Source organism: Delphinus delphis, chromosome 3, assembly GCF_949987515.2.
Source record: "Delphinus delphis chromosome 3, mDelDel1.2, whole genome shotgun sequence".
In the NCBI taxonomy this organism is placed as follows: domain Eukaryota; kingdom Metazoa; phylum Chordata; class Mammalia; order Artiodactyla; family Delphinidae; genus Delphinus; species Delphinus delphis.
The window spans coordinates 132442496-132464722 of NC_082685.1; the positions used below are offsets into that span (position 1 = coordinate 132442496).

Below are 22227 nucleotides of genomic sequence, written 5' to 3' on the forward strand. Positions count from 1 at the left end.
TAAAATTCCTGGGAAAATAGTTGAAAGACTTTGAAATTACCAGCAGTCTTGGCTTATGCTATCACATGACTCTGAAAGCCTTTTGCTGATTGAGTCACAGGGCTGGAAATGATGGAAAGAGGTCACTTAGTTCATTTTCCTGCCCAAGGCAGAACTATAAGTGTACGCTGGTGGTCTTGCTTCTTGTTAAAATGGTGTTTTTTTGTTTTGTTTTTTTTGTTTTTAACAAGAAAACACCTTTTTTTCTCAGTAATTACTAACTTGTGTTTACTTTTGTTTTAGTCACAGTAACTTTGTCTCAGGTTTGTTGCAGAACAAAAAAGAGTTACCAGATACTGAGTGATTAGGTTTCTCATAGAATTAGTTTGTACCACTGATGAAATTAAATAGTCAAAATGATCTAATACGATAAAAGCAAGTTAAGGTAGTTATAAGTTCACACCACACACACACACATACACACACACACACACACACACACACACACATACACGTTATATTACTAATGCCACGAGTAATGGCATATTGTCACAAACATATTTTTGAAAATCAGTTTTTCAGTAATTAAGTTAAAGTTTGGGAAAAAGTGTATGAAGATCTCCTGGAGCATTTTGGCACATCCAGATCTCTTGCCCCACATTCAACTGTGAAAACAATCAACTTTTCACATATTTCTCATTCATAAAAACAACCAAATCTGGAAGAAAGAAATGGAATTCATAACATTCTTTGAGGCTTTCCTAAGTTGAATTCATAGTTAAAAAAAAACCCAAAAAACTTTTATGCTTTGCTTCTTCTGTTTTTGCCTCCAAAATATATTTTGAGCAAAAAGTCTCATGCAAATCAATGCCAGATTTTCTGGTCACTTGGAATGAACCGCAGACCAAAATAAACTCACATATAAGCACTACCCACAAGAAGATTACAGCTGCATTATACATAAACAGTTAAAAAGCAAGTTAAAAGTTAACGTAAGACTCTTGCAGATGGTGCATAATGGATTACCAGATAGTGATAAGGACAACTGCTTGAGGCCAAAGGGGGAAGAAGATCAGTCATATCATCTCTATGATAAAAGAGAGTCAGAATAGACAACCTTTAGGGACCCCTTCAGGTTATAATTGAATGATACTCACCAATTCACAGTCAGTGTGATGTGGCATGACTGGATTCACTCAAGTTATATTTCTCTCTTTGGAGTTACGGAGAAAACATAAAGGAAAGTCTCTTTCTTTAGGAGTGTATTGCCTTTACTGTTTATTGTTCCTGCTATGAGAGACAGACATATAAAGATATAAATAATGTACAGAATTTATCTTGATACTATGTCTTTACATACAGCCAACCATGAAGCCCATACTCAGTAAAAATAAGCACAGAGTTTTCAGCCCCCTTTGGAGGTAGCCGTCTTGGCCCACTTGTTCACTTCTACCTTTGCTCTTCATGACTTGTTTCATCACTGTTCACTATATCACCCTTGCTCTGATCTTTTTGGATTTATCTCCATGTGATTGCCTTTGAACTTGGTGGCAACTTCGGCTTTGATAATTTTAACTCTGGGTAGTCTCTAGGGCACATCTGCTACTGGCTTTTGGCTTTTCTGACTATTGAACCCTCTGTCTTGTCATCAAATCCTCCCTAGTCTCAGAACCTACAGGGCTGTGTTTGGATTATATTTTGAAGGATGAACTGAATGCACAAAAGATAAAGTGGAAGAACATTCCAAACCAAGGCAATAACATATTCAAAGAGAAAAAATCCTGAAGGAAGTTGGCACATTCACTATGTAGTGATGATATATTCAAATATTAGATCATCTTCAGAGGGACTTCTGTGGCTCCATATACAATTTGATGGCTTGACTCTTGGCAGAACTCATAAAGGGAGAGCCTAGTAGTGGGCATTTGATTTTCTGGAATAATTATCTGGGCAGAGAACATATATTGTAAATCATCTACATATACCAAGGTGAAGTGAGTGTGGTTGAAGTCACCAAAGGAGAGTGTGCAAAGTAAAGTAAGAAGAGAAATCAGGAAAGCGGCTGAGGAACATAAATGTCGAGGCAATTGAAGCTTATCATCAGCTAGGATATGGCACCAGTGTGAGCCTCATTGGTTAGCAGTGACTTCACTAGAATTTGACATTGAAACAGGAGGTAGGGTACGTTCCCAAAGAGATGTTTAGTTTTGATTGACAGTATTTATCATTAATAATACCATTAGTAAAGGTGAGGCATAATTACAAAGTGATGCCAGATGGACAAATGGTAACATTTTAAAAAGCTCTTTCATGGGATACCTCAAAGAGTGATATTCCTAATTTACAAACTGGCAGTAAGATCCAAAGTAGAGATAATGAGATACTCAGGGAAAAGTTCAGATGAACAATATGCTAAATCATGTTTTGCTATTGTTTTTCAAATTCTCACATTTGGACTTCAGTACATACATTGCCATATTTTCTTTTTTTAGGCTGTTCTTTTTCCATAGGGCTATGGTTCCCTAAAGTTTATATTCTCACTCTAGGTTGGAGATGATGGCAGTCAGAAACTGTTAGATAAGATCAATGTATTTAGTCAGTTTACTCAGGCAAAGAGTGGGGTTAAACTTGGGTGTGCCACTAAAATGGACCTCATCCGATAATAAGATGCCTCACTGCCAAACTTCATGAGTCTCCAGAGCTCTCTCTACAGGGCATTCTCTGATTGTCTCTAATTCTTGCACAAAAACAAACACACAAACAAACAATATGGAAATATACTCATTTCTTTTCTTCCAATATACATAAGCTTTTTGCTTCTTCATTGAGAGCTGGTTGGCCTCCTGAGGCGTGGTTCTGGGCAATATCCAGAAACAAGATTAGTGCCTGAGGAGGAACATTGTGAAATCAGTAAGAAAGCAACCTTGCTGATCCAAAGGAGCAAAATAGTTCTTTGGTTGATGAGTGCTCCAAGCAGAAGTGCTTAAAGGGTCCTGAGAGTCCTACTTCTCACCTGACTCAGGGTCAGTTAAATTTCATTTCTATTGAGTCTTGGATCATGAATGGGTGAAACTTGCTCACCGTAGTGCAGCTCACTCATTTTCTTTGTTACATGCTCTTGTTTTGCCATGAACACTAAGTGACCTCAAACACATTTTTTTCTAAAATTGTAGCAACAAGGGACTTGAAAAAAAATGAAACTCATGAGACAGCTATCTCTCTTGGCTCCTGAAAAGCCTGCTTCTTAGTCGCCCCAGGAAAGATGAAATGATGTTACTGACCCCATTTCTCAACAATGATAAATGGATTGCTTCAGCAATAAATGCAAGGATACTTGCTAAGAATGCTTTCATAGCTTTATTTTTGCCTTATATGTTTATCATGGATTCAACCAATTAAAAGCTGAACCAAACTAGAGCTCAAAACATCATTTTTTTAATGTTGCAAGGATTTCAAATATAAAATCACTAAAGACATCATATGCACATTGAATGTCTCTTCCCCTCCCCCAAGTTCCATGTAAATAAAGTATATTTCTTGCATTCTACCATTAACTGTGCCAGATTATCAAGTTTTCTCCTGAACAAAGTTTGGATGCTTTCATTACAATTTCCTTGTAATATAATTATGACATTTTGAAGGAAATAAGAAGTCATCAGGAAACATTTAAAAAGATTACTGGCAAAGATATCTGCCTGATTCTGGAAGAAATCAGGTTTAGATTAAGCAACAGAAATGATAGAAAGAACTATATCTCTTATTTGGTAATTCAGAGAGACAAGGAATCTTTACTCTCTGCAAAAGGCGAACAAAATCCTCCATCTCTAAAAAAATCATTAAGTAAAAGTTCTTTATGGTGGCAGGTGGCGCTGATAGACAGCCTCAGGAATTTTTTTGTTTGTTTATTTTTGTGTTGATTTATAGCTTTCATTTTTTCAAAAATGATTTAAGGTTACCAAGAGAATATGCTTGAAAGATTCAAAAGGTTGTTACAGAAAAGATCAAAGTATGTGACTTAGCATTTGTGGTTCTGAAATAGATATGAACTTTTTTTAATGTGATAATTTGAAGGAAAATTCCTTTCTATATTTATTTTTCTATCTACCTACTTTGGTGTTTATTTAACAAATATTTATTTATTTTTTAAGATTTATTATTATTATTTTTTTGATGTGGACCATTTTTAAAGTCTTTATTGAATTTGTTACAATATTGCTTCTGTTTTATGTTTTGCATTTTTTTTTTGGCCACAGGGCATGTGGGATCTTAGCTCCCTGACCAGGGATCAAACCTGTGCACTCCCTGCATTGGAAGGCGAAGTCTTAACCACTGGACCACCAAGGAAATCCCAACAAATACTTATTGATTATGTTCTTTGCACAGTTTGAAGCACGGGGGACCAAAGAAAGTGTAAGATTGAGGTGAGCCTTCAGCTGTTGTATGTGGGAGATGAGTTGAGTGGTCTCCACTTTGCTGAAAAATCGCATAATTATTATTTATGATCAAAGAGAAAATTGTTCTCATAATCATCAGATGTTTGTTTCACTAGACCAGTGTTTCCCCGAACTTGGCTAATCATCAAATCATCAGAGACACTTGTAAAACATAACTATTCCTAGCCTTCATCCTTGAATCTTTAATCCAAGGCCTGGCCAGTGGGGATGGGAATCTCTAGTTTTAACAAAGAGCCAGGTGAGTTGGCTACTTAGCAAAGTGTCAACTACATGGTATAAGAGGATAAACTCTGTCCAGGCAGGGACCACGTCTTATTTACCTTGGTGTTCAGTGCTTAGCATTGTGCTGGGCACATGAGAGGCACTCGATAAATGTTTGTTAAACAGAACAGTAGACATCTCCACAAATAGCCTTTCTGGAAGGCCTCACTTCTTGTTATAGTTCTAACTTCATGCTGTATGTGCTCTTTATTCCTTGATGCTTTTCCCATATGGTATAAATACTCCTCTCTGCTCACCAACTCTTAGCATCCTCATGTCATCTTTCATCTTGATCAAAAACATCAGTTTGAATAGAAAATTACTTACCCATCAGGATATTACTCATTTCTTTTGGCCTTCAGCCGGAGGATCTTTATGTAGCATATCAGTGTCTACAGACCTGGGTGTAGATTGGTATTAAGAATATTATAACTTGTGTTTATGCAATATCTTTCTCTCAGGACTGAAATCATTCTTCAGGCATTATTTAGCAAGTACAATCTATTCATCCCTCTGTAGGTGCGTATGTTGTCTTAAGGATGCCTTGCACATGAGTCTAGTTGATTGGACCACCAAGAATTTAGTGGCAATGATTCTTCCACCTGGCTGCTGGGCCTCAGGGTGCCTGAAAAAGGTGTGTCCCAACAAGCAAAGGCATATCCCCTTCAGACAGGCAATAGTTTGACACTTAGTTTATAACTAGGTGTTACCTTACCTGGAGGGGTGAAACAAGGCTGGGGCAGGCCAAGGGAGGAGTGTCTTGGCAGAGGATGTGGTCAGTGGTAGAAGCGTGTGACAGACTGACCTGAATCTTAGCTGGGAAGACAGGAAGAATCTGATCCAACAGGTCAGAACTGACAACTGGTAGAAAGTGAAATTGAAGATTGGCATGCTGAAGAGATTTCCCTGAGGTCACTGACTAGTTGACAAAACCATGGATAAAACTGAACTTTGACCTAAAATCCAGTCACCAGACCACATCCTGTAGATACTCAGCATCCTCAAGGGTCTAATCAGTCAACTTGTCTGGGCAAGGCTAATTGAAAGTTAATCTTCTGAGAAGTCCCCCTATCCCGCCATTGAGCCCTAGATTCTAGGAGAAAAATTCCTGAGGTTATTCATCCCATTGCTTCTTGGAACACATACGTGGAAGAACATGTCTTAGTCAAGATAAATTTCCTTAGACAATTATCAAGCATTGATACTCTTCCTGACAAGGCATGTATTTCTATACTGTTGGTTAGTAACTGATACCAGCTAGTATCAGATAATATTACATCAAATTTCTCTTCATTTGTGGTTAGACTTTTGCATATTCTGAGAAGACAGGTATGAATCACAGGTATTCAGCTATCTAACAAGTTCCCAGTATTTGCCAATCTCTGTAGTAACTTGAAGTTTTCCCAGTTGGCTTAGAGCCAGTGGGCCCTGTAGGCAGTATAAGGTGCTTATGGAAACCCAGTGTGTGCAGATTACTTCTGGGGTCGTTGAACCTCAGGGATGATAAATGCTTTATGGAGTAAAGAATGCTAAGAAGATGTTTAGTCCTCTCCTCCACGACTCTAGCTGCCCCCCAGATGTAAATCTTACTCAGTATTTTAATTGAACTTGTTAACACCTTATTAAGGTTGTGACTTATGGAGTGAGAATTAGCTTTTTCAGAGAGTTTATAATTTTCCCTTCAGAAACAGAAGTCTAATGACATAATCATCGAAGAGGATTTTTCTAGAATGGAAAGTGGGAAGTCTCATTTTCAGTACAAGGGGAGAGTTAAATGCTGCATGTAGCAGAGTGACAATCCCATCTATCATTTTGACTCATTACATGATGTTGTATGAGCTCTTTTACTCCTTTCCCTGGTCTCTGATAAACCTTAGGAAAAGCCTGTTATAGAGTCCAGGCTTCATGAAGCTACATTTGTTAAGTATCTCCTAACAGCAGGAAATTTATTCCTCATTACACCTCTGTAGGATAGATATTTTCACTGCCATTTTACCACAAAAACTAAGCCTGAGAGATGTTAAATAATTTTCTAAGATCACACAGTTATCAAGAGGCAGTGTTAGGCCTTGAATCTTACCTGTGTCTGCCTGGCTTCGGAACCCAAGCAGCATGACTCGTAACAGGAGGTTGGGGAAATAGATGGGTTGAAAGACCATAGTTTTTGGCTTGGCTTCACAACCAAGGGTGTGGATATATGAAATTTTATTCTTTCCAGTATCTGTCCTCATCTGTACACTGCTTGCTCTCATTTTATTCCACAGATTAATTTATGAGGGGCCTATTGATAGCTCTGGTACCAAGTTCCAACTGCAGTGAGAGACCCAAGGATGTCAAGGAAAACATCAGTTCAGTTACGGAAGACAGAGATGAAGAGGTTTGACACAGGGGACACTCTCTGAAAGTGAATGTTTAGGTAACTGCCTGTCTGGCCCTTGCATTTTGTCTTCTAAACTCCTGTGTTTAGTGGTTGGGTGTAGTTCCAAAGGTTGTTCTGTCTTTCTAAAGCCTTTAGAGAATTTCCTGGCCTGCCTTGTTGTAGTCAAACAGTGTTTTAAGGTAGTGGCTAATTAAAGAACTGCTGGTGATCCCTTTTAAGGTTTTCTAAACTATTAAGTGTTCTGAGAACTAGGGTAAAGTGCTCTAAAGATTTAAGATTTCACCTTTGTAGAACTATATGACCTGAAAATATAAACTTTATAAAAAAATAAATCAGAAAAGTCACTGTATAAGTTACCTTCTCTGAATAAAAGAGTATTTTCTGCTTTTCATTTTACTTGGGATGTTTTCTAGTGGATCCAAAATAGGATTTAATCTTCAAAAACTTGTTTTTCACCTAGTTTTAATGGACCATACCTGTCTTCTACAGCATCCCACAGTGGCCAGGGTCCGATGTTGTCTGTTAGAAGATTTATGTTTTTGTCTTGGTTCTTCCATTAGTTAGCTGTGTGTCCTCGAGCAAGTCTCCTAACCTTTGTGAGTTTCATGGTCATTATTTGTAAATGAGGACATTGGGGTCTTTGACACCTTATAATCTCTGCCAGTTCTATATTCTGTGATCTTATGGTATACCATTTAGTTTCTGGTTTAAAAAAATTCCCTAAACTAATGGTTTACCTATAGAATTATAATATGTTACATTTATGATTACTATTAACAATTTCTTCTTAATTGTTTTCTAAACGCTATGATATGAATTTATGAGTCATTGGGAAGAGCTCAGGAAATAGAACCTTACATACACATTTTTATTTAATGGGAAGAGTATGTGTTTCCAAGTATTTTAATGAAGAATCAAATGTTGAACTTGTCCGTTTAGCTGTTTAACTCATCCAAAGAGATACATGGGCTGTGGGAAGCTGGGAGTGACTTTAATTTTATTCAGAAACAAACATTTTATTTCATGATATTTTAGTGTTAGAATTGTAATCATGTCTTTGTTCTATTCTACTTTCCTTTCTGGCCAAATAAGCAGATATGTTGTTTTACATAATAAGCGTGTTGATGGTTTTTGAAAGGAAAACAATCTGATTTTTGAGTAGATTGTTTTTTATGGGTCAGCACTTTTGTGACTGTAACAGACTGTGACTGATTAAGACAAATGGTTGTTGGATGACTTGAAGGAAGGAGAGGTTCATTCAATGAGCAACTAGAGAGGGTAATAATTCTGGCTTTTGAGAGCAGCCAGGAGTCTCTAGCCATCGAACACAAATTCTAGCTATAGACACCAAGGCTTGGCAATATCAAGTCTCATCTGGAAAACTTTTTTCTTACACTGGGACATGTCAGATTCCCAGTTGAAAAGGAGGTATACCCTAATTAAAGATAATTCTGATAAGACTAAAGAGACATGATAACTAAATGCAAGGAATGGTCTTAGATTGAATTCTGGACTGAAAAAAATTGTGTAAAGAATGTCACTGGGACAAATGGCAAAACTGGAATTTTGACTCTGGATTAGAAAATAAAATGATAACTAAATTCTGATTTTAGTTATCATACTATGGTTATGTCAGAGAATGCTTTTGTTCTTAGGAAGTATAGATGGAAGTATTTAGGAGGAAAGGGGCAACTTATTGTTAAACTGTTCATAAAGAATAATATACACACATAGGATAGTAACTGATAAAGCAATTTCGCTTGCAACTTCTTTTGTAAGTTTGAAAGTAAAATGTTACCATAAAGAGAAAAAACTTGTCTGATTTTGCAGAATTGGGGAAATGTTAACAAATTCATCACATTCCCTTTGGCCAGGACCAGCAAGCTGGTGAACTTCTAAACTTAGAAATTCAAGGATTTAGATGAAAATAAAAGCCTTAAGCTTATTGGTACCATGAAACCGTAAGCCTTGCCCTCTCTCCTTACTTAACATCGCAACCTGTTCTTTTGTATCATTATCCTTTGTCCTGGATCAGTCTGGGTAAGAGCTTGAGTTAATCAGTTCTACTCTTTCAGAAAGTCTTTCTAATACCTTGACCTAAGTCAGAAGAAATATGTGTAAAATCTCCCCAGGAACTGGGGAAGACTTCAGTATTTTTCAAGCTAGTGGGCCTTTTTTGTTGTAAGCCAAGGACTGTAAATTATATTTCACATCTCTCTCACCCAGCTTAGTCTCTTCTCCCTTTTCTCACTATAAAGGGAAAACCCCTGAAATCCTGGCTTTTGTGAAGCCATTCGTGTGTGTGTGTATGGTGGTGCAGTTTCAGCCACCCCAATCACCAGGAACAATAACGCACAATTAATATTGCGCAACAGTCTGTTGCCCTCTTAAGGGTCAAATTAAAATTGACACATCTAATCATGTTTTCACTAAGACTCATGCAAGTTGCTGGGAGAAGGCATCGGTGGGCTATAGAAAGAGGGCAACCCGTTAGGGTCTTTTATTTTAATGGGAGTATTTGTTTTTACATGTGGCTTTTCATTGCTCCTGGAGTATTAACAACATAATGCTGAAGATACCAGGCTCATATTTGCAATTCCCACCCAAAGAGCTACCTTTGATCTCATCTGGAGTTCATATTCTGGGAGTCTTGGGGAATAAAAGTCTTTTCTTGCTACTTCATGGCTGTAAAAGCATGTCTGATTTGGGGGCTTCACATAAGCTGTCTGTGAAGTAGAGGCTGCTTTGAAAGAATCTGGTCAGCTGTAACATTCCTGGAGGAGCAGGGTGTTCAGAGAACGCGATTATTCTTCGAAACAAAGATCCTCATCAGAGTTGTGAGGCCGAAGGAGGTTAGAAGGATACTTTTGCCTTCAGGGTGTCCCATCTCAGCCTCTGGGTACTAGTCTGGGCAGGTAACTAGTCTGAGCAGGCTGTGCTTTAGTTGACACCTTCAGGATGAACAGACAGGGAGAAACTTGTAGTCATTTTTCTTGGCAGAAGCCACAACCCAGCCCAAGTTAATTATGTCTGAGGAGAAGAATAGTGTCTGGGTATCTGCAATTTTCAATTTGGTACCTCATTTTCCAGTGCCAAGTATTCTATCAAGCCATTCACATGTGTCTTCACAAAGTCCCTTCCTGGTTTCACATCAGACAATGGGAACTCTGAGTTTAGAAACTTCTCTGTAATTGTCACTGTTTACTGAGAACTTCATATGTGCCAGAGCTGGTTAAATAGCTCTACATACATCCTGTCTTTTAATCTTGATAACAACCCTTTGAAGGAGGTATTATTATTGCTCCCACTTAGTAGTTGAGAAAACTGAAGCTTAGAGAATATCTTGCCTCAAATCACATGACTGTATATTGTGGAACTGGTGCTTCACATCAAGCCTGCCAGATTGAAACACTCAAGATTTATATAAAGTTCTGTCTAGGAATAAATGTTTCTTCTCTTAACATACCTATGAATTAGAGGGTGGGCATTATTGGGTCTGATTTTGTAGCCAGACCTAACTTAGGGGTTTTTCCCAGAACTATAGATTTGTTAGAGCTAAACACAGAACTGCTCCTCTCTATATTATTTAAATCTGTTCCTTTTCCTAATAATAAATGTCACTGGCAGTGTATTGTCTTTAGAAAGGCTCTGACTTAAGGATTAGGAAAGGCTGATAAAATTACCTTCAAAAGTGTATAACTTGCTGCTCAACTGACTCCTTCCCCACAAACTGTAAATATGCAAGTCTCTCATCTAAAAACAAAATAAAACAAACAAAACAAGAAAGCAAACAAAAATCACCTCTCTCAATCCTGCATCCTTCTCTATCTACAGTCCTATCTGTCTCTTTCTCTTAGCAGTCAAGTTTCTTGGGAAAAAAGTGTTGACAGTTACAGTTTCCATTTTTTGGCATTCTGCTCATTCTTAAGCCTACTGCAATCTGTCTCCTACACACATCTCCACATTGCACTAACACTTCTCTGGAAAGGGCATCAATTTCCCCAACGTCAAAGTCAATGTATCCTCCCGCCTCCAATATTTTTTATAAAATTTTCAATCATTCAGAAAAATTAAAAGAACTATACAGGGCATAGTTCTAGCCATATACCTAACCTCTAAATTCTAAAAATAATGTTTGACTGTATCTTCTTTATCTATCTATCCTTCCATCCATCCATCAATCCATCCAGTTCAAAGTAAGTTGCAAGCTTCAGTGTACTTCACTTCTAAGAGTGCATGTCATTGACTAGAGTTCAATGCATTCTTTTTAACATTCTTCTTTCCTGACTTTAACTTCTCATGGTATCTTGTCACATCTCTGTGCTGAAACTCCCAAATCCAGGCTTAACCATTTCTGACACTGGTATCCAATTATCTAATGAACAGTCAGATATCAGAGTCTTCTTATAATTCTCTTTTGCTTGACACTATTTCTTCTTTCTCTCTTTGGCCTTTCCCTTTCAATATATTTTCTGTCCCTTTTTCTCTCACTCACTCCTCAAACATTGTGTGTTTGATCTCTCTGACTTGGCTGTTCTCTCATATCTCCATCATTTCCCTGTATCTTAGGTTTTGTTCCCTGTGAAACAGATTATAAGATAGAGGTTTGTATGTAGGAAGTTTGTTGGGGGAGTGCTCTTAGGAACAATACAAAGTGAAGGAAGTAGGATGCCATTATTACAGAGGGCACAGCTGCCTCCAAATAGAGCTCTGGAATTTGAACAGCTCTTTAAAACTGTCCCTAATCAAGGCAAGGTGGCTAGGCCTTTTATCCTTGTATCAAGCAGTGATTAGAAATCCACTGTTCACCTTGGGCCTTTTTGATGAGGCTTCTGTGGTGTTATGCTAAACTAAAACCCAGAGTTTGGGAAATCACTGCTATGAGTTGTTCTGTACTATGGCTTGCCCTGGTTAGAGACTGCACCATCTCTGAAAATTACTGTTTGCTCAAGGAAACCTGTGTGTGTGTGTGTGTGTGTGTGTGTGTGTGTGTGTATTCAAAGTTACCAATGAGAAACTAAAGGATTTAAGAAGAAAACGAGGAGGACATATCTTTATTACCTACTACCAGACAGACCCTGAAGTGGGCCTAGACTGGGAAATAGGTATGTCACATATGGCATTGTAGGCTGTGTACTGCAAAACTCCAGGGATTGCCTTTCATCTGGTAACTAAACCTGTTACTGTCCCATTCAACTTATCTGTCTTCCTCAATTATTTTATGAGACAAATTCACACTCTTGAATTTTATATTTTACTTCCCCTCATTTTTATCCTTACTGATTTTTTGTCTACTTTTTCTATCAATTATTGAGAAAAGGTATGTTGAAACCTCTGACTATAATTGTGGATTGTCTGTTTCTTCTTTTAAGTTCTATTGGTTTTTGCTCCACGTATCTTCAAACACTGTTTTTAAGAGGCTTATATATTTATGATTAATATGGCCTCTTGACTCCTTTATCATTATTAAATGTTCCTATTTATCCCTGATATTTCCTGTTCTGAAGTTTACTTTCTCTGATATTAATAGAACCACTTCAGCTTTCTTATGATTTCTGTTTGCATAGTATATATTTTTCCATCCTTTTCTTTTTAACCTATCTGAGTCTTTTATTTAAAGTGAGTTTTGTGGAAACAGCATATCATTGGGTTTTACCTTTATGACCCAATCTGATGATCTATGCCTTTTAATAGGAATGTTTAGGCCATTTACATTTAATCTGGTTGTTGTAGTTTGGTTTAAATTTATCACCTTGTAATTCGTTTTTTATTTATCCTGTATCTCCTTCGTTCCCTTTTCCCTTTTTTTCTTTCTTTCTTTTTAATTTTAAACATCTTTATTGGAGTATAATTGCTTTACAGTGGTGTGTTAGTTTCTGCTTTATAACAAAGTGAGTCAGCTATACTATAGTTGCCTTCTTTCTTTAATTGACTATTTTGTATGATTACATTTTTCTACCATTGATTTATTGATAATAACTCTTTGTTTCATATTTTTGGCAGTTGCAGTAGAATTTATAGTACACATTTTTAACTTATCACAGTTTACCTTCAAATAATATTATACCACTTCATGTTTAGTGCAAGCATCTTACATTTTCACCTCCCATCCTTTGTGGTATTCTATATATAAAACCTACAATACACTGTTATCATTATTGCTTTAACTTTTATTTTTTTAAAAGATAAAAAATTTCTTTATATTTACTCTCACATTTACTATTCCTGGTGCTCTTTATTCCTTTGTGTAAATCCAGATTTCCATCTGGTATCATTTTCCTTCTGCTGGAAGAACTTCCTGTAGTACAGCTCTGTTGGTGATGAATTCTCTCAGCTTCTGTTTGTCCCAACAATCTTTATTTTGCCTTCATTCTTGAAAAATATTTTCACTGGATGTAGAATTCTACGTTGACACTTGTTTTCTTCCATCACTTTAAAGATGTCATATCATGAAAAGCAAGCCCTGGAGTTTTGTGTTACACAGCCTGCATCACCATATGTGGCAATCCCGTGTCCCAATCCAGGCACACTTCAGGGCCTCTCTGCTAGTGTGTGATAAAGATATGTCTTCCTCCCCCAATTCTTCTTGAATTCTTCTTGTTTCCTACTGGCAACTTGGGATAGAACACACACACACACACACACACACACACACACACACACACACACACACACACACACACACACACACACACACACATTTCCTTGGTCAAATCATAATTCTCAGAGATGGTATACTCTAATTCACTATTGAAGCAGAGAAAGATTTTCCTCAAGTCAATGTTATCTGCCTGTAGGACTTTATGTAATCATGAAGAGAACATTCAAGTCCCCTTTTCTAAAGTTTGGATTCCATATACTATGTGTCTTGCCTTGCACAAGATATTAGGTTAATAGTATGAATGGGTAACAGGGTTATCTTCTGACATCCTCTTTTGCTTATACAAAGAATTGGCAAAACTTTTGAAGTGATAGTTTCTTCTTAAATTGGGCCATATCAAGTTTTTAATCTGTTCCTAATCAGAGGAGATGTGACTGTGTGTTTGTTTTTCACTTTCAGTTATACTTATATCGTTCCTCTCTTAAAGATGAGACTGATTATTTTCTCCTTTGGGATCTCATTGTATCCTGAAGATTAGTCATAACACCTGTAACATTTCACTGCATTTATTTATTTACATATCACTTTTTATTCTATATATCTTTAGAAGACAAAAATCAGTAATTTGTTTTTATTTCTAGAATATTGCATAATACATGAGACATAATCTAAGAAATATTTGTTGATTGAATTAATGAATGAATGAAGCCCTGTGTAATTATTTTGGTGCTATTGCCTAAATCATGATATTAATCGAGGATGTATGTTGGTCATTATTGTTCAAAGAGTTTTGATTTTAGCACTATCAGCATGATTTTGTAATATGTATAGTCAGTCAGTTTTGTGAAAACAATATGAAAATTACAGCAAGGAGTATGTTTGGTGAAATAAACCTGTAATCTTCATGAATATCTTTCAGTGTAGTCAAAACACTTGGAGAAGTTAGTAGTTGCTTTTTTTTTTTTGTATTCAGTTTTTATTTTTTATTTTTTTTAAACACCTTTATTGGAGTATAATTGCTTTACAATGGTGTGTTAGTTTCTGCTTTATAACAAAGTGAATCAGTTATACATATACATATGTTCCCATATCTCCTCCCTCTTGCATCTCCCATCCACCCTCCCTATCCCACCCCTCTAGGTGGTCACGAAGCACCGAGCTGATCTCCCTGTGCTATGCGGCTGCTTCCCACTAGCTATCTATTTTATGTTTGGTAGTGTATATATGTCCATGCCACTCTCTGGACAGCTACATGTAAAAGAATAGTAGTTGCTTTTTGAGGATGTCTGCTGGTGAAAAAAATGAAAGATCTAGTAGGACCTAGATGGAGAAGTGGTTTGAAGTGGTTAAATTCTTTATTATATGAGGCCAACCCATGATATAAAAATGTACAAAAAGGGATTGGAAACATGGCAGTGGTGTAGATCCTTTGAGAATTCAGGCCTGTTCATTTAGACCTCTCCAGATTGGCGCCAGAGGGGCCAGAAAATTAGGGCAGAAGAGTCTCTGCTATCTCAACTTTTTTGCCTGGAGTCCAAGTAGAATGCTTTGGCAGAACCCTAGAGACCAGTAGTTTGTCCAATCTAAATATATTGAAAGTTACCCTTAGGAATGAACAGTAGCTTACTGATTCTTGATACAGTCCGCAGAAAGTTTAATTTGTTTATTTTATAAGGTGGTCAAACATCCATCCACAGTTTCCAGAGTTAATATCACAACAGCAACACAATAGGACTCATGTATACAAAACTATTTGGAAAAGAGAAAAGGAAACAGAATATTGCTTTATGCATGTTACCAATGGACTCCTGGGAGGACATTTATTGGAGGTAAACAGGGATGTTCAGAATTTTGTGTAACTTAGTTTGGGAGCTGTTTGTACTGAGAGAACCTTGGCAAGGACTACGAACTGTGGACTCTGACTTTATTTGCAGAAAAGGAACAGTCTTGCATGTTAAGAGGACAACAGAATTAACACTAATCTGCCCACTTTTTGGGTCACATCTGTGCTGCAGATTTGGCTGTAAGTGGAGTGGTTGCATTTCCTAGTCCTAGATCTGAGAAAACATGTTCATGAGTTATTATGATTATAAATACAGCCTATGAAAATGCATACATGTGTGTTCAAACACAAGCATAGATGCCCTCACATGTACCACCTCATAAATGGTGCTATAATTGTAACATAAACTATAATATATCTTGTTGGTTGCTATTTACGTATATGTTTTTTCCTCCAACAAGTGACTGAAATTTAGAAGTTATTTGTAAGCTAGTTATAGCTAGAACCATAAACTCAGAAACTTTCAGGACAGAGTGTATTTTATTTTATTTATTTATTTATTTTCTCTTTAACAGATTTTTTTTTTTGTCCAGATTTTCTTTTATTTATTTCTTTATACAGCAGGTTCTTATTAGTTATGCATTTTATACACATTAGTGTATATATGTTAATCCCAATCTCCCAATTCATCACCCCACCCCCCGCCACTTTCCCCCCTTGGTATCCATACGTTTGTTCTCTACATCTGTGTCTCCATGTCTGCCCTGCAAACCGGTTCATCTGTACAATTTTTCTAGGTTCCACATATATATGTTACTATAAGATATTTGTTTTACTCTTTCTGACTTACTTTACTCTGTATGACAGGCTCTAGATCCATCCACGTCTCTACAAATGACCCAATTTCGTTCATTTTTATGGCTGAGTAATACTCCATTGTATATATGTACTACATCTTCTTTATCCATTCGTCTGTCAATGGGCATTTAGGTTGCTTCCATGACCTGGCTATTGTGAATAGTGTGGCAGTGAACACTGGGGCGCATGTGTCTTTTTGAATGATGGTTTTCTCTGGGTATATGCCCAGTACTGGGATTGCTGGGCCATATGGTAATTCTATTTTTAGTTTTTTAAGGAACCTCCATACTGTTCTCTGTAGTGGCTGTATCAAATTACATTCCAACCAACAGTGCAAGAGGGTTCCCTTTTCTCCACACCCTCTCCAGCATTTGTTGTTTGTAGATTTTCTGATGATGCCCATTCTAACTGGTGTGAGGGGATACCTCATTGTAGTTTTGATTTGCATTTCTCTAATAATTAGTGATGTTGAGCAGCTTTTCATATGCGTCTTGGCCATCTGTATGTCTTCTTTGGAGAAATGTCTATTTAGATCTTCTGCCCATTTTTGGATTGGGTTGTTTCTTTTTTTTTAATATTGAGCTGTGTGAGCTGTTTATGTATTTTGGAGATTACTCCTTTGTCCGTTGATTCATTTGCAAATGGAGCTCAGAACCTTCAGTCCAGTGGGTGGACTTCTGTGGTATAAGTGTTCTCTAGTTTGTGAGTCACCTACCCAGCAGTTATTGGATTTGATTTTTTTTTTTTTTTTTTTTTTTTTTGCGGTATGCAGGCCTCTCACTGTTGTGGCCTCTCCTGTTGTGGAGCACAGGCTCCGGACGCGCAGGCTCAGTGGCCATGGCTCACGGGCCTAGCCGCTCCGCGGCATGTGGGATCTTCCTGGACCGGGGCACGAACCCGTGTCCCCTGCATCGGCAGGCAGACTCTCAACCACTGCGCCACCAGGGAAGCCCTGGATTTGATTTTATTGTGATTGCGCTCCTCCTACCGTCTCATTGTGGCTTCTCCTTTGTCTTTAGATGTGGGGTATCTTTTTTGGTGAGTTCCAGTGTCTTCCTGTCGATGATTGTTCAGCAGTTAGCTGTGATTCTGGTGTTCTCACAAGAGGAATCGAGAGCACGTCCTTCTAGTCAGCCATCTTGAACCAGTCCCCAACAGAGTGTGTTTTAATTTGATGACCCTAACTTTTGGTGTATGTGCTTTTGTTTGCTATATTTCACTCCTATGTGCAAACAAATCAGTTTGTGCAGGATTGTGTCAGGTTGTGTGGGACATGTGCAGCTGATAGACTTCTTCAGACATGATTTATAGGGCAGTAGTGGCCTCTTTAGCATATGATGTAAGATCTGAGCCTTCAATTGAGATGTCTCAATGATGGTTCTCAGTGTGTTCTGTCTTGGAGGCTTGCAGTTGTGCTCATCACATCAGAGTGTATTGCAGTTTTGGATCTTCAAGATGGAGCATAGCTCATGCCCAAATAGGAATTATTCTTGCAATTTTATTTTAATACATTTTAAGTCCAGAAATCCAGTTCCCCTTTTATCTGTTTCTAAGAGACTAAATAACATGGCCATGACTGTCTTGAAAATTTTGCATAGTGATTTAAAGCATGTTCTCTGGAGTTAGCTTGATTTTGTCAGCTGGTACTACTACTTATAGGGTCTCTATTTCCTTATTAGTGTTATGTGGTTATTAATGACATCCAGATTATAAGGTTGTTTTGAGGATCCTGTAAAGTGCCTCTCACAGTGCTTGGTATCTGGTAAGTGCTCAGTAAACGTAAGCTATCCTTATTAAAACAATTATTATTATAGTTCTACTAGAAGCAGGGTTTAAGTAATATCTGTCATCTATTTACTGAGAAACGTCTGTTGATGTACTGGTAAAAGTCTAGCTTCATGGAAGATCAGGTAAATGTAAATTTCAGTGTTATGTGCATCACAGACACAGGGATAGAAGCCAAGTACGGCCATAAATTTCACTAGGGCTTTATTTTTTTAAAGCATAATGGTATGAGAAAGCTAAGTTAAATAAAAAGCATTATGAAATCAGCACTATTTTAATATCACATTAGCAATTACATGGGATTATCCTAGAGTGATTTCCAAATGACTTATTCTATAACCCAAACCAGTGCATTTTGTACACACATACACAAGCATACACTTGCGCGTGAGCATGTAGCATCCAGTCATTGATTTAGGAACAAAGACTCCCCGAGGGAGTTTCAAAAACTCTGCTATGTCCCAGCATGCTATTCTATATTTTATGTCCATTTCTGAGTCAGCAGAAACATGTGTAAAATCATATAAAGTCTGATAACTCCCCTGCTATCCTATGAAGCCAGAACCACATATGGGGGTGGTGTGAATTACTTATCCTCTCCTAGGTCTGGAACATGTCATTACCACAAAATTCATTCCCTATGCAATCATCAGGGTCGATGGTAATATAAGAACAGTTGGGGCATGAAACCACAGTAGATTGTCAGGATTGTCTAGCATATGGTGGATCAGAAACAGAGGTATTGCCTTCTGATCTCTGGGGAAGTAATATTGTACTGTAGGCTGGGCAACAGGCCACTAACGTCGGGGCTGAAAATTCTAATCATTCTTTTGTCACTAACCTGTGGTGTCATCTGCAGCTAGTTACTTGGTTTCTTTATATGTAGATGAGCATACACTGAGAGTCCTATCTATATGGTTGCAAACAGTCTTCAGACTAAACATTAAAGCAAAATTAGGAAGTCTCATTCCACAGTCCTTGGGTTGTAAGGGACAGATCAACAAACCATTCTAGTAAGGAGCAAAGGCTCTTCAGTCCCACTTTCCCTACTAAAATGTTGTGAGAGGATGATAATATAAACCAGCTGTTCAACTGTCTTTATTCTGTGGAGTGGCATTCCTGCAGATTTATCTACTTGGTATGGATTCTGTGGTCCTTTTCAGTGGCTCTCAGTTTCCTCAGGGTATTGCAGAATAATGGGAAGGAATCAGCATAATACAGTAGGAAAGAACTTGGGCTTTGGAGACAGATGGTCAAGCGTTTGAATCCCAGTTCTGCCGTTTACCATTGCCTGACCTTGAGCAAGTCACCTAACCTTTTTCAACTGTCTGCTTATCTATAAAATGGTAAAAATAATTGAACCTTCCTCATGGTGTGGTTATGTGGGTACAGAAAATCTTTGATATATTGCTTGGTTCATAGTCAACTGTTAATAAATGTAAGGTGATGATATTGTTATGCATTTAAATGGATGAGGTAGTTACCATTTTAGACTATGAAACTATAGCTCAGACTTCATAGGTATTAATCCCAAGGAGATTCTGAGGATTATCTGCCAGGAGGATTTCATGAGCCTGGGAAAACAGTGAGATCTTGAGGTTGGTGGATGATCAGTTAGTGTCAGCAATATGAGGTGTTGCAGGAAATCTCCAATCCTGAAACAGTTTAATAATATTTTATTCCCAAAGGTTGCTGCAAAATGTAAATGAGATAGGGTATACAAAGTACCAAGCACAGTGCTTTGTATGCAGCAGGCAGTTAAAGACATTTTCCTTCTTCTCTTATTTCTTGGTAATAGTTGCCTTGGACCTGCAGCTTGGGTTTGTCTCAGGGTAGCTGGGGCCACTGTAGTAGCTGGCTCTATCTCAGGGGTTCACAGCAGGTGCTTGGGCCCAAAATGGACTCCACCTGGAGGACTCCTAGGATACTGGATTGGTTACAAGACTGCTTCAGAGAGAGGGATCCTTTGAGAGGAAGGCAGTATGATATATGAGAAAGAGCCTAAGGAAAACTAATCTGAACTGTTGTGTTCTAATCTTATTTCCACCACGTACTGGCTTTGTGACCTGAGTGTTTTACCAATAATCTCCTAAATGTTGTTTTTTCATCATTAAAATGGAGGGAATACTCTAGGCCATAGAGTCTATGGTGATACTATAAAAACCAAATGTGAAAATGAGACTTAATGAGAATGCTTTGAAGATGAATACATACAAATAAATGGAAGATGGGAAGTAAGTATGTTGTAATCAGCTGGAGTCCCTCAAGCAGTACAAAGCTAGATCTTGATCAGGTTGTTGGAAGTGGTTGTGGATAACGTCTAGCTCAAGGTTGTTCCTCCTGAAACCTCTACCTGCACTTCTCATATGGGTCTAAGCTCGTGAAAGTAGCTCAGCTCAAATGCCATCTCCTCCATTAAGTCTCCTTTGATTCCCTGCCCCCACCGCCTCAATGCTGAAAATAATTGCTAAGATTTCTAAACATCTATACTCCCTTATCTGTGTTAGCACTGTCCAATAGAAATACAATATGAGCTACATAAGTAATTTTCCATTTTCTGGTAGCCACATTAAAATGTTGAAGAGAAACAGGTCTGAGTAATTTAAATATTTTATTTAATTAAATATTTTGTTTAATTAAATATTTTATTTAATTGTAATACTTTAAATATTTTATTGATGCAAATGTTATAATTTCAGCATGTAATCAATATAAACTATTTAATGAGCTATTTTACATTGCTTTTTTCATATTATGTCTTCATAGTCTGATGTGTAGTTTACACTTACTGCACATCTCAACTTACACAAGCCAAACTTCAAGTGCTTAATGGCCACGTGTGGTCGGTAGCTACCATATAGTCAGCACAAGTGTCTGCCTTTCATGTGACATTGAGGTGTGTCCTGTGTTTGAAGTATTTATGTAAATGCTACAGATGTGTTATTAAACTATAGACTTCTTAAGGACATGATCCCTGTATGATTTGTCTTTGTTTCCTTCACAATGCACAGCACATTCATTCACATGCAATAGGTACTCACTCAGTGGATTGAATGAATTAATATATTAACAGAGGAAGGTACAAACAAATGAATAAAAGAAATGGAAACCCTGAAGAGCCAGTTCTTAAAAAATCTGTGAAATATCATTTTATTTGACATAGTTATATGATCTCTTAGTACTACTCAATGCAACCAATATTTATCCAGTACCTATTCTAAGTAAGACAGACATGTACTAAGTGCTGCAGGGTCTACCATGTTGAATAAAGATACAGTTCTTGCTCTAAGTGACCTTAGTTGCAGAGGCCCCTAAGTTGGGGATAAATTGCAATGTTCTACGTACCAGCTTTGAAAAAGGAAACATAACTCATCATGCTGTTCAGTAATCTAGGGTCTTGTACATGTAAGGAGTTGAATGTATTTGCCTAGAAATTTGCTTTTTTAACTATGCCAAAGAACTTTTATAAAAGATGTGTTTTTTTCTCATATCCTGTTATTTTAGAGGCAAATAAAATGAGGGAATATTTTAAATTCACATTACCGACTTGCAGTAAGTTATCCCTGAGGAACTTAAGAACTTGATACTATTTTGTGCTTCAGGGGAAAAAATTGACACTGAGTGCTATAAATATATCAAGAGCTAATCCAGTTCAATGGTGTGGGCATGTAAATTACCTGGGAGAGTTTCAAAATCCATGTTCTGGGGCTTCCCTGGTGGCGCAGTGGTTGAGAGTCCGCCTGCCGATGCAGGGAACGCGGGTTTGTGCCCCGGTCTGGGAAGATCCCACATGCCGCAGAGTGGCTAGACCCGTGAGCCATGGCCGCTGAGCCTGCGTGTCTGGAGCCTGTGCTCCGCAACGGGAGAGGCCACAACAGTGAGAGGACCGCGTACCGCAAAAAAAAAAAAAAAAAAAAGTGTAATGCAAACTCCATGTTCTGGCCCAGAATACTTGGTTATGTGTTTGGGCTTTTAGTCAGTAAAAAATGTTTACTTGTCTGATGCTTTTCCTGAATTGGGAGTTCTTTGAGGGTCAGGACTATCTGTCTCTCTGCCTATCTATCTGTCTATCTATCTACATACCTACCTACCTATCTATCACCCATCCATCTCTCTATTCAATTGT

General features: G+C 37.7%; 1 pseudogene; it reads left to right on the top strand.

Moving 5' to 3' along the window:
* Positions 1–7031: 7031 nt before the first annotated feature.
* The window catches only part of LOC132423585 (elongation factor 1-alpha 1 pseudogene), a 205026-nt pseudogene continuing 189830 nt past the window's right edge, over positions 7032–22227 (top strand).